General features: G+C 38.4%; 1 pseudogene across 1 annotated transcript; it reads left to right on the forward strand.

Annotated features, from left to right (window-relative positions):
• Positions 1–503: 503 nt before the first annotated feature.
• On the forward strand, positions 504–1371 carry LOC308421908 (aldo-keto reductase family 1 member B1-like; annotated as a pseudogene). The gene has a single exon. The product of its transcript is annotated as an aldo-keto reductase family 1 member B1-like (transcript).
• Positions 1372–9811: the final 8440 nt, after the last annotated feature.

Raw genomic sequence — 9811 nt, forward strand, 5'->3', positions numbered from 1 at the left:
CTGTTTCCTGAAAGTTGAGAGAGTCTATTGACAAATCGGGTCATTTCTAATTTTCTCCTTTCAAAACATTTGAAAGAGGGCTTAATCCAGTTGTCAGCTCATACATGATTGAAAATAACTTTGATGGCACATCATTTTATGATACTTGGCATACACTTTAAGAAGAATTTGAAGAAATTAGATGACATTGGAGTAAATTCTTTTCAGTCTCATGGAATTGTTAACGTGGTCAAGTTATCTCAGGCATTAGAACAATAATCATCTGTTAAATAAAATGTATGTAGTACCACCACGTCAGTGAAAGAAATGATACCCATGGATGAATATATAGACGACTTGAAATAAGAACAACTCTATTTCCATAGAGTTTTCACCTCCTTAACCTTTGCTCTGCTTCCATTACTTTCTAATGCCGCAATTAAATTAACATTATTAATTAAATTACAAATATTTCATAAAAGCAATAAAACAGTCAGAGTCCGGCTCGGTAAAGTGCAGTGATCATGGCTAGCCATCTGGAACTCAGCATCGGCGCCAAGATGCCCATCCTGGCCTGGGTACCTGGAAGTCTCCTCCTGGCCAGGTGACTGAGGCTGTGAAGGTTGCCATTGACATGGGGTATCGGCACACTGACTGCACTCAGGTGTTCCAGCATGAGGAGGTGGGAGTGGCCTTCCAGGAGAAGCTCAAAGAGCAGGCAGGGAGGCACCAGAAGCGCTTCATCGTCAGCAAGCTGCGGTGCACATTCCATGACAAGAACGCGGTGAAAGGAGCCTGTTGGAAGACACTGAGCGACCTGCAGCTGGACTACGTGGATCTCTGCCTTATTCATTGGCCAACGGGTTTCAAGCCTGGGTCGGACTATTTCCCACTGGTTTGGTAAAAGCAATTGGTGTCTCCAACTTCAACCCTCTTCAGAATAAGAAGATCTTGAACAAACCTGGCTTAAAATACAAGCCTGCCCTTAACTAGATCGAGTGCCACCCGTACCTCACTCAGGAGAAGCTGATTGAGTACTGCCATTGCAAAGGCATCATGGTGACTGCATACAGTCCCCTTAGTTCCGCAGACAGGCCCTGAGCCAAGCCTGAAGACCCTTCTCTCCTGGAGGATCCCAGGATCAAGGCAATTCCAGCCCAGTACAATAAAGCTACAGCCCAGGTGCTGATCCGGTTCCCCATTGAAAGGAACTTGGTAGTGATCCCCAAGTCTGTGACACCAGCAGGCATTGCTGAGAATTTTAAGTTCTTTGACTTTGAGCTGTGCGGCAAGGACATGACCACACTACTTGACTACGACAGGAACTGGAGGGTGTGTGCCTTGATGAGTTGTGCCAAACAAGAAGATTACCCCTTCCATGACGAAGTCTGAAGCAGCGAATTCCTGCTCTGCCCCAAGAGGCTTACACCTATTCTTTCTGCCTCATCTGCCCTTGCAAGTGTCCTGTGTCCTGCATCCCTCTGCACTGTGTGGCACCTTACAGACCAGACAGAGTTTTTTTTTTTTTTTTTTTTTTTTTTTTTTTTTTTTTTTGATGTATAATCTGGAGAGTGGTACTAGTAGTAGAGGTGTTCATCCCAGCCTTTCTTGGTCTTTCTTCTTTTCACCTGGAGGACTTTAACTCACGCACCCTTTCCAACCAAAGAGAAGCAAGATTGTGCCACTAACACTTAAATTTGAGTGCTTAGAACTGCAGTCCTATGGGTTAGACTTCTTGTCTCAAATAAAAACTGCTTTTGTGGAAAAACAAAAAGAAAATATAAGCATGGGGTGGGGAAGGTTAAACAAATAGGATTTCATGGATGGTAAGGAATGATATACTTTTTCTGTAAAGACAAGCTTATGAATGAAATTTTGCAAGTTTAGAGTCTAAGTGTTACATTTGTGCCATTGTGAGTTCAATACATGTATTTTTTTTTATTACATTGTGGCAGCTGTCTATAGGATCTGTGGGTTTACAGCATTACTATCCAGACTCACAGTATTTATATCAAATAACTGGAACATAATTGTCTTAATAAACTTTAACTGTCAACTTGACACCAAAAGACACCGAAGAAAGGAGTTTCAGTTGAAGGGTTGCTCAGATGGGCAATGGGTTTGTGTGGGGAGTTGTCTTGACTCTTAATTGGTTTAAGTGCCATGTACACTGAGCTAGCTGAGCATGAGCTTTCAAGTCAGTCAGCAAGAAGCATTTCTTCATGGTCCTAACTTTAATTCCTGCTTGGGCTCCTCCCTGACTTCCCTCAAGGATAGACTATGACTATGAAGTGTAAGCCAAAATCAACCCATTTCTCCACTAAGTTCCTTTTGTGCATAGTGTTTTTATTACACAAACAAGAAGGAAATTGTATATACAGTGGTCAGCTGCTACCCACATGTGAACACCCCAGCCCCTAAGCAACCCACTCTTCTAAGAACCTATTTTAGATGCTTCTTATAGTTGAAATCACATAGTTATATGTCATTCTAGTATTTTCTCATCCCACTGGGGACAAGGTCTGCATGGTCTGTACGGCACATACTAGAACTCTCCTTTCCCAACTCACAGGCCATATGAAGCTCAAGAAAAACAAAGGCCAAAAAATGAAAGCCTCAGTCCTTCTTAGGAAAAAATCTAAATGTATAGCACCCTCTCAGAATGTGGTACACCTGGACCTTAAATCATTAATAATCCAAGAGCTAAGAATATAGCCTTGTGGCAATTTTTGGTATTCAGAGATCATTATTCTTAATCTATATTCACCAACAAAATTGTTTCCATGTTATATTCTGTCCTACATGTACTTCATGCTTATGGTAACTAGTGGGATTTCAATGCATGCTATCAAACCTCTAAAAGAATTAAGTACTGACAAAAATATTCATATAGTATTATGCCAAAATGCCTTTAAAAATCTGTATATGTATCTCTCTTCTTTTTAAATAAAGTTGTAAGAGAGAAATAAAAGAACCCCCCTTTCCTTTAGAACCGAATATTTCATTTTATACATAACCTACATACATATCATATCTTCTGCGAATCATGCTAGAGTAGATGAGGAAGTGCTACTTTTTTTGTACCAGATTTCAAATCTTTAAATAAATATCTAAAAGACATTCATTTTACTCTTGCACAGCACTATTTTTTATTCTTATCAACCAATCAGAAGGATGCTTTACATTCTTATCAACCAATCAGGATGATTTACTTTCTTATCAACAATCAGAAGAATGTCAATTATTCTACCCCCTGACCAGTGTTTGTTATCATCCCTGTACTTTGCTTTGCTTTTACTGACATATGTGAAGTAGTAGCTCACTAGCTCAGTTTGGCTTTTTTAATCTGCATTTCCTGATGGTCACTGTCTTTTTGTTTACCTGCTTATTCCTATATGTGTAAAAGAAAAAAATTGTGTGCTACTTTTAATTTTAAATGGTGGTATTATAGCATGCATGAATTAACAAAATTAGGAAATCCCAACAATTTTTCTATGTCTATTTACAGATACACCAAAATAATTTAGAATATCACAATAAGTTTAGAATATTTTTAAAAAAAATTCCTAAAGACTACTTACTACAGAGCTAGAAAAAGTTTCATAATTACTCAGTTTCTCACCTCTGAGACAATTGTATTATAAATACAATAATATAATAAAATAATGGTAACAATAAAATAAAATAATAGTAGCAATACTTAGTAAGGAGAAGTAACTCAAGTCTATCTTCTGTGCCTAGTGAGGTATACTAAACCAGATGTTTGGAAAAGAAGGATCTTCATACAAGAAAGCTCTAGCAGCTCCATTCCATGGTGTCAGTGGTGGCTTTCACACTATAAAAATGTGAATATGTGCAACAGAGCCATGAAATACACATGGCTGCCACCCTTATTTTAGTGTGTAATGTCTCCTTATCTCCTCTCAATTTATGTTTCTCGGAAGTAGGAATCAAAATTCTTTTAGCTGGTTTTTTTTGGGGGGGGTCTTTAACTCTGTATTTGTAAATGTCACACAGATAGCTTCTATCCTACATTAGCAAACACACACACACAGCATGTTCTAAATAGACACACAAACAGTTCTCTCTTACTTAAATCAGTATTCAGGGTGCTAACATGTTATTGTGACAATGTAATTAGTGCTAACAGCTGAAGCATTTCCCTTACTTTCTGTATCATCTTTTGCTTTTCCTGAAGTTAAAATTACTCTAATGTGTGCATTACAAACTGAAAGAAACCTCACATTTACTTAGTATCTGGAGCTTGAGGGACTCCACCCATGCACATAGTGTGGGCCAAGTGTGCAAAGGTTAAGCATGCAGCTAAATAAAACTGTAGAGAATGTGATGTATGCTCTGCCTAAATACAGACACAGAGCTCTGCCAGCAGTATGCCAAACTCCACTCCTCTCTGGTCCAATCACTGCAACCTCTAAGAAAATCATCTTGACATCTGCCACTGCACACTACACTCCTTACTTTTGAACTTAATGTAAGAGGAATCTTGCAGCACTCACTGTTGTGTGTATCTCTATTATGTTTGACATGCTATGACATGTAACACTAGCCTTTCACTTATAGGAACTACTTTGTCATATAAATATATTATAATTTTCATAGCTAATCTACCATTAATGAGTATGTGGGCTGTTTCTAGTTTGGGAGATTTAGAAACAATGCCATCCTAAAATTTCAGCTTATCTTATATATATATGATTTGTTGGGTATATAATTAAAAGCAGAAATATTTAGTGAACATATATACAATTGCATATATATTGTATATATATTGCATATGTATACAATATATGTATATATTACATATACTGTACATATATCCTACATATATAATATATGTGAAAAAAATCTTAGGTATACATATACTGGGTAAATATGTTAGTGTATATATGTTTTTATATTATATACATATGTTTTATATATTATATACATATATGTTCATATACATATAAACAACATATAAGTATAAAAACAAAATTGTTCATTACTGTTGACCTGTCTCGAACTACTGATCTCTTCTTGTCTTTTGAGACAGAGTCTCTCAGTGAATATGGAACTTTCTGATTCACCATAGATGGCCATTGAACTCCAAGGGTTTTGTCTGTCTCCACTTCCTGGAATGGTTGATCAGACAGACATTGCCCTCACATTGCCATCTGTGGTCCTAAGTTTAAAACTCAGATCCTCGTGTTTGCAGAGAAAACATTTTACTAACTGAAGCATCTTGTCACTGTATTAACTCAATTTCTGCCTCTTGGCAATCTCTTTTGACATGCAGTCCCCTGAGCTGTATAATAATGCTTCCTTACAGTTTATCGAGCATTTCGGTGTCTGGGTTCTCTCATTGTATACATTGTTTTCATTAAATGGCATGCATTTGGAGATTTTAATAATATCTTCCAAAGATGAAGATTTCTGTTCCGTTGTCTGTTTATTTGATTGACGGGTTGTTATTAGTGGGACTAAGCATATATCCTCAAGCATGATATTCAAGGGCCCTTTCTATGATCCATATATTAGCCCCCACCCCAGTTCGGAATGTTAATAAAATACAGTTTATCACACTTCTCCTTTATGGTAACTTTTCTTGTATCTCCTGTAAGTCACCCTCCCTTCTCTTAGAACTATGAAGGCACTTTGATGCTTTTAATGCTTCTTTCTTTTCCCTTTAAAGAATCAGATGAAAAAATTAGTTATTTTTGTAGAGATTATGACATAATTTCCTCTCCAGATGATCCAACCATTTGCTGAAATTATTCACTTCTTTTTGCACTACAGCATTTCCTTTACTACACATAGCCAAGTGGGTCATAGGTCTGTTTCTTCACTTTCTATTTGAGCTATTGATCTACTTTCTGTGAGCGAATAGCATAGTAAGAGAAGCAACTGTTACCAGAAAACATTCTTTTCTTCTTAAGTTTAAATTTTGTTATCTATGAGTTTTAAATTCATACCTGCACACACACACACACACACACACACACACACACACACACACACTTGCCAGTAGCTATGTAAATTCAGTTAATTTAACCACAATTACATTGCATTCAAAAACAATTTAAGAAGAATGAATTTCAGAACAAATTATAATCTGTGATCTGTGACCATGGCTTGGTTTTCCATTTCATTTATTTGAAGTTTAGAAAAGACAGAGTCTTGTAGGTCACAATCTTGTCCTCAGGAAACATATTCTTGAGAACTCCTCTGGATCTTTAGGTGCTAGCACTTGCATGGAGCTGTGTGAGCAGCAGCTGCTGAACACCAAGTGGTAAAGGCAGGACCCAGACTCCATCTCCAGCCACTAGTCAGTGTCCTCAAGAGAACACATGAGTTCACACTAGTCCCACCCAATGTGGCCTTTTGGACACTGCCTCTTTCTCTTCTCATGCACTAGCCTGCCTTACAGAGCAAGACTCTTCTGCCTCTAATGTGGCATTTCAACCCACCACTAAAACCGATTCCTGGTTTATTCAATATACTTTTCATGTCAAGAATTTTTATACTACTGATTTTTTATTAAGATACACTATCAGTCACTTCTTAAAATTTATCTTGTGTTTTCTTAACTATAGAAATTGTATTTATATCATAAGATATATTACTTGAACTTATTAATTTATGTACATTTTACATTTTGCTGTTTTCAAGTACTTGTTTCTATTTTAACGTAACTAGGAATTTTTTGTTTTATGTTACAAGGTAAACCCAGAATTACTCCATCCTGGAGTAATAGTGTATCTCACTCTCTAGTCACAGATGATAGATTTATAGTGAAATAACCACACAAGTATAGTGTTTTTCATGATTTTCCCCAACTGACTCCTTTGTAATAAATATGTGTATACAATTACAGCCAAGTGGTAGCTCATAAATAGTTAATTCAGAATCATCTAACTTAAGAAGAGAAAAATGATGTGGGTGCCTGCACACACACGTGTGTGTGTGTGTGTGTGTGTGTGTGTGTGTGTGTGTTTGTGTGTGTGTGTTTGTGTGTGTGTGAGAGAGATAGAAAGAGGAAGGGGGAGGGAAGGATGGAGGGAGAGGGAGGGAGGCTGTATGGTAAGTGTGCAGGCATGTGGGGGACAGACCTAGAAATTGGATATCTCCTACAATTGCTCCCACCTTCTTGGTTTAGGTGGCATCACCGAGACTGCAGAAGCAGCTGCTGTCCCTGGCTTGTGCAGAAAATTCTGTCTTACTTCTTCGTGCCTGCAGAACAGGCATCACCAATTCAGCCATCTCTCCAGCCCAGGAAGTGCTTTTGGAAAGAAAATATTTTTTTTTCTACTTTTCTGCTTAGCATACAAAACTCCCTCCTCATAATAGAGCAGGATTATCCAGTCCAAAAAAACAGAACGTTTTTTCTCTTCCCTTCTTAATCTATTTCAGGGATGCACACATATCTCTCATGTCACTAGGATTCTAATCCAGAGACAGAGCCAATTATCAATCATTCTAATGGTTAATTTAATACAGATCAGAGTCGACTTAGTATTGGATAATGGAAACCCAAGTATCCCATACTTGGTGCTGCAGAATGGTAGCTGTGGACTCAATGATGCCCTTAGCATTAGAAGAGAGAAAAAAAGGCGTCAAACAACTAAAACCATGTAGCTGAGAGGTAAGACCACATGGGAATTATGCTTGTTGTGACCTGTCTGGTACTTCTTTGCAAGCACAGTGATCCTGGTTCTGGAAACATTATGAAACTTTGCCCATTGGAATCAGTGTTCCATTTCCAAATGGGATTTTTCTTTATTAAAAAGCTCCCACGCTTTTCCTTTGTGTACAGTTTGCAAAGTTGTCCTGAAGGTAGACCACATGAGCATGAGTCTGCAAGGAGCGCCCATTGAAGAGATGACAAATGCTTCACCAGTGACCTTGAGAAACATTGTGCCAACTGACGAGAAGAACAAAGAGAAAGGAGACGTCTCCTGTGCCAACTTCTGCTTTTCATTCTCCCTGTTGGTCACTCTTAAGGGGAGGCACCTAGGAGAGAAACAGTAACGCCATGTATCCCCCACTCTGGAACGCACATTTAGTTGACATTTAAGTATATTTGAAATTGGCATGAAAAAGATGGCATGCCGTAGTTCAAGGTGGTCTTGTTTCCTTCCCCCAGTGCCGTATAAAATCGCATGCTCCTGTTAACATTTGTTCGCTGTTCTGAAATACGGCGTTTTTTTTTTTAAAGCATAAACGATTTCCATAAGCAAACATTCTGACCCCAGTAATGATTGTTTTTCTCGTCTATGTTCTCACATGCCATCTGTTAAATAGTTTTACAGTTTGAAGGGGTCTAGTGTTAATTTTTATGATTTTTAGTTTCTGCACTATTTCCTCTCTTAAAAGTTCGGTTATGCTTCCTTTTAACTGATGCATATGGACATAAAATGCCACAGATTAGTGGGACATTACTTACGTAGTTTCTTCCTCTCCCCCAGTTATAGAAATAAATTCTTCTTCCCGAGTCAACATTCTCAACATGTGTGTTTCAGGAGTCACACACTGCTGGTGACCACACTCCAAGATACATCCCTTTTGTTTCTGGGATGGAAGCCAACTGGTTATGAAAACCCTTCTTAGGGAAAGAACTTAAAAATCCCAGTTCCTTGTGAATTGTGGGTTTTTTGTTATTATTGCTCTTCTCACTGTGACTATTCAGCTTCAAAATTTGTAAAAACTTATTTTTATTCAAAGTTTCAACCCTGACCCAAGATAGACCTGTAACGGCGAACAGTCTGTCAGTCATATGAAGGGCTGAATACATACCTTTAAAGTTCATAGGTTTTAGCCATAGACCCGAATGTGACTTTATTTGTGTATGGGGAGATGTAAGTGTAACATCCTAATCTGATCAAATTGACCCTTATAAGAAGGGATACAGTACTGAATTCTCTCTTCCCATGAGCGTATAATTCAGGCCACAGGAAGACAAACTATGATAGTGGATCCCCATGCCAGAAAGACTGTTCCAACCACAGCCTGGATTTGTCAGCCTCTTGAATGCTGACTTTTCATCATCAGAACTGTAAGACAATAAATGTCAGTTGTCAAATGTTCCAAGATGTAGCATTTCACTCCAGCCACTGAGAAGAATGTTAAAGAGGTGGACATAGTGGACAGGATGTGTGGTTCAAGAACAGACACTGAGGCTCACAAACTGAGGACAGGTCACGATAAATACCAAATGTAGAGAGTGGTGTGGGCACCTATAACAGCATCCATCTGTGAGTGAGTTCGGAGTGAGAAAAGAGGGTGTGGGGAGGCTTTGGCAAGTAGGGGGGTGCCTGCTTTATTGGGTTTCTGCATACAATGGTTTTATAATCTAAAATAATAAGCTGCAGATTATCGTTGCAATAAGGCAGCTTGTTCCCAAGACTCTAGACTCTCTGAGACCTGTGGGTGTCAGAACTCTTTCTAGAGCTTTCACTGAATGATATATAAGAGATGGCTCTGTCGTTGAAGGATGTTGAAGGATGAGCTCCCAACCAAAACGAGAAAAAAGACAGAAAAACAAAACAAAACAGGCCCCTCAAAACAACAGTACAAACACAAAACAAAACAAGAACCCTAATTTTGCTGTGCTACTTTACTGGGTTCTTATTTCTCTCATTCTTCTACCCTAAATCCCTTCCAACCCCCAAAACTAGGTAGGAGAGAAAGAAGGGTAGAGGGGGAACTGGGTGCAAATCTCTTCTAGACAACAAAATAGACTACTTTCTGCTGAATGGGGGTGTTGGGTTCCTTGGGGCATCCAGTCTTTGTTGTGAAGATATCTCCAAATTCTTTCTTTCTTTCTTTCTTTCTT

The sequence above is a fragment of the Micromys minutus genome (assembly GCF_963924665.1).
Source record: "Micromys minutus genome assembly, chromosome: 6".
Taxonomy (NCBI): Eukaryota; Metazoa; Chordata; class Mammalia; order Rodentia; family Muridae; genus Micromys; species Micromys minutus.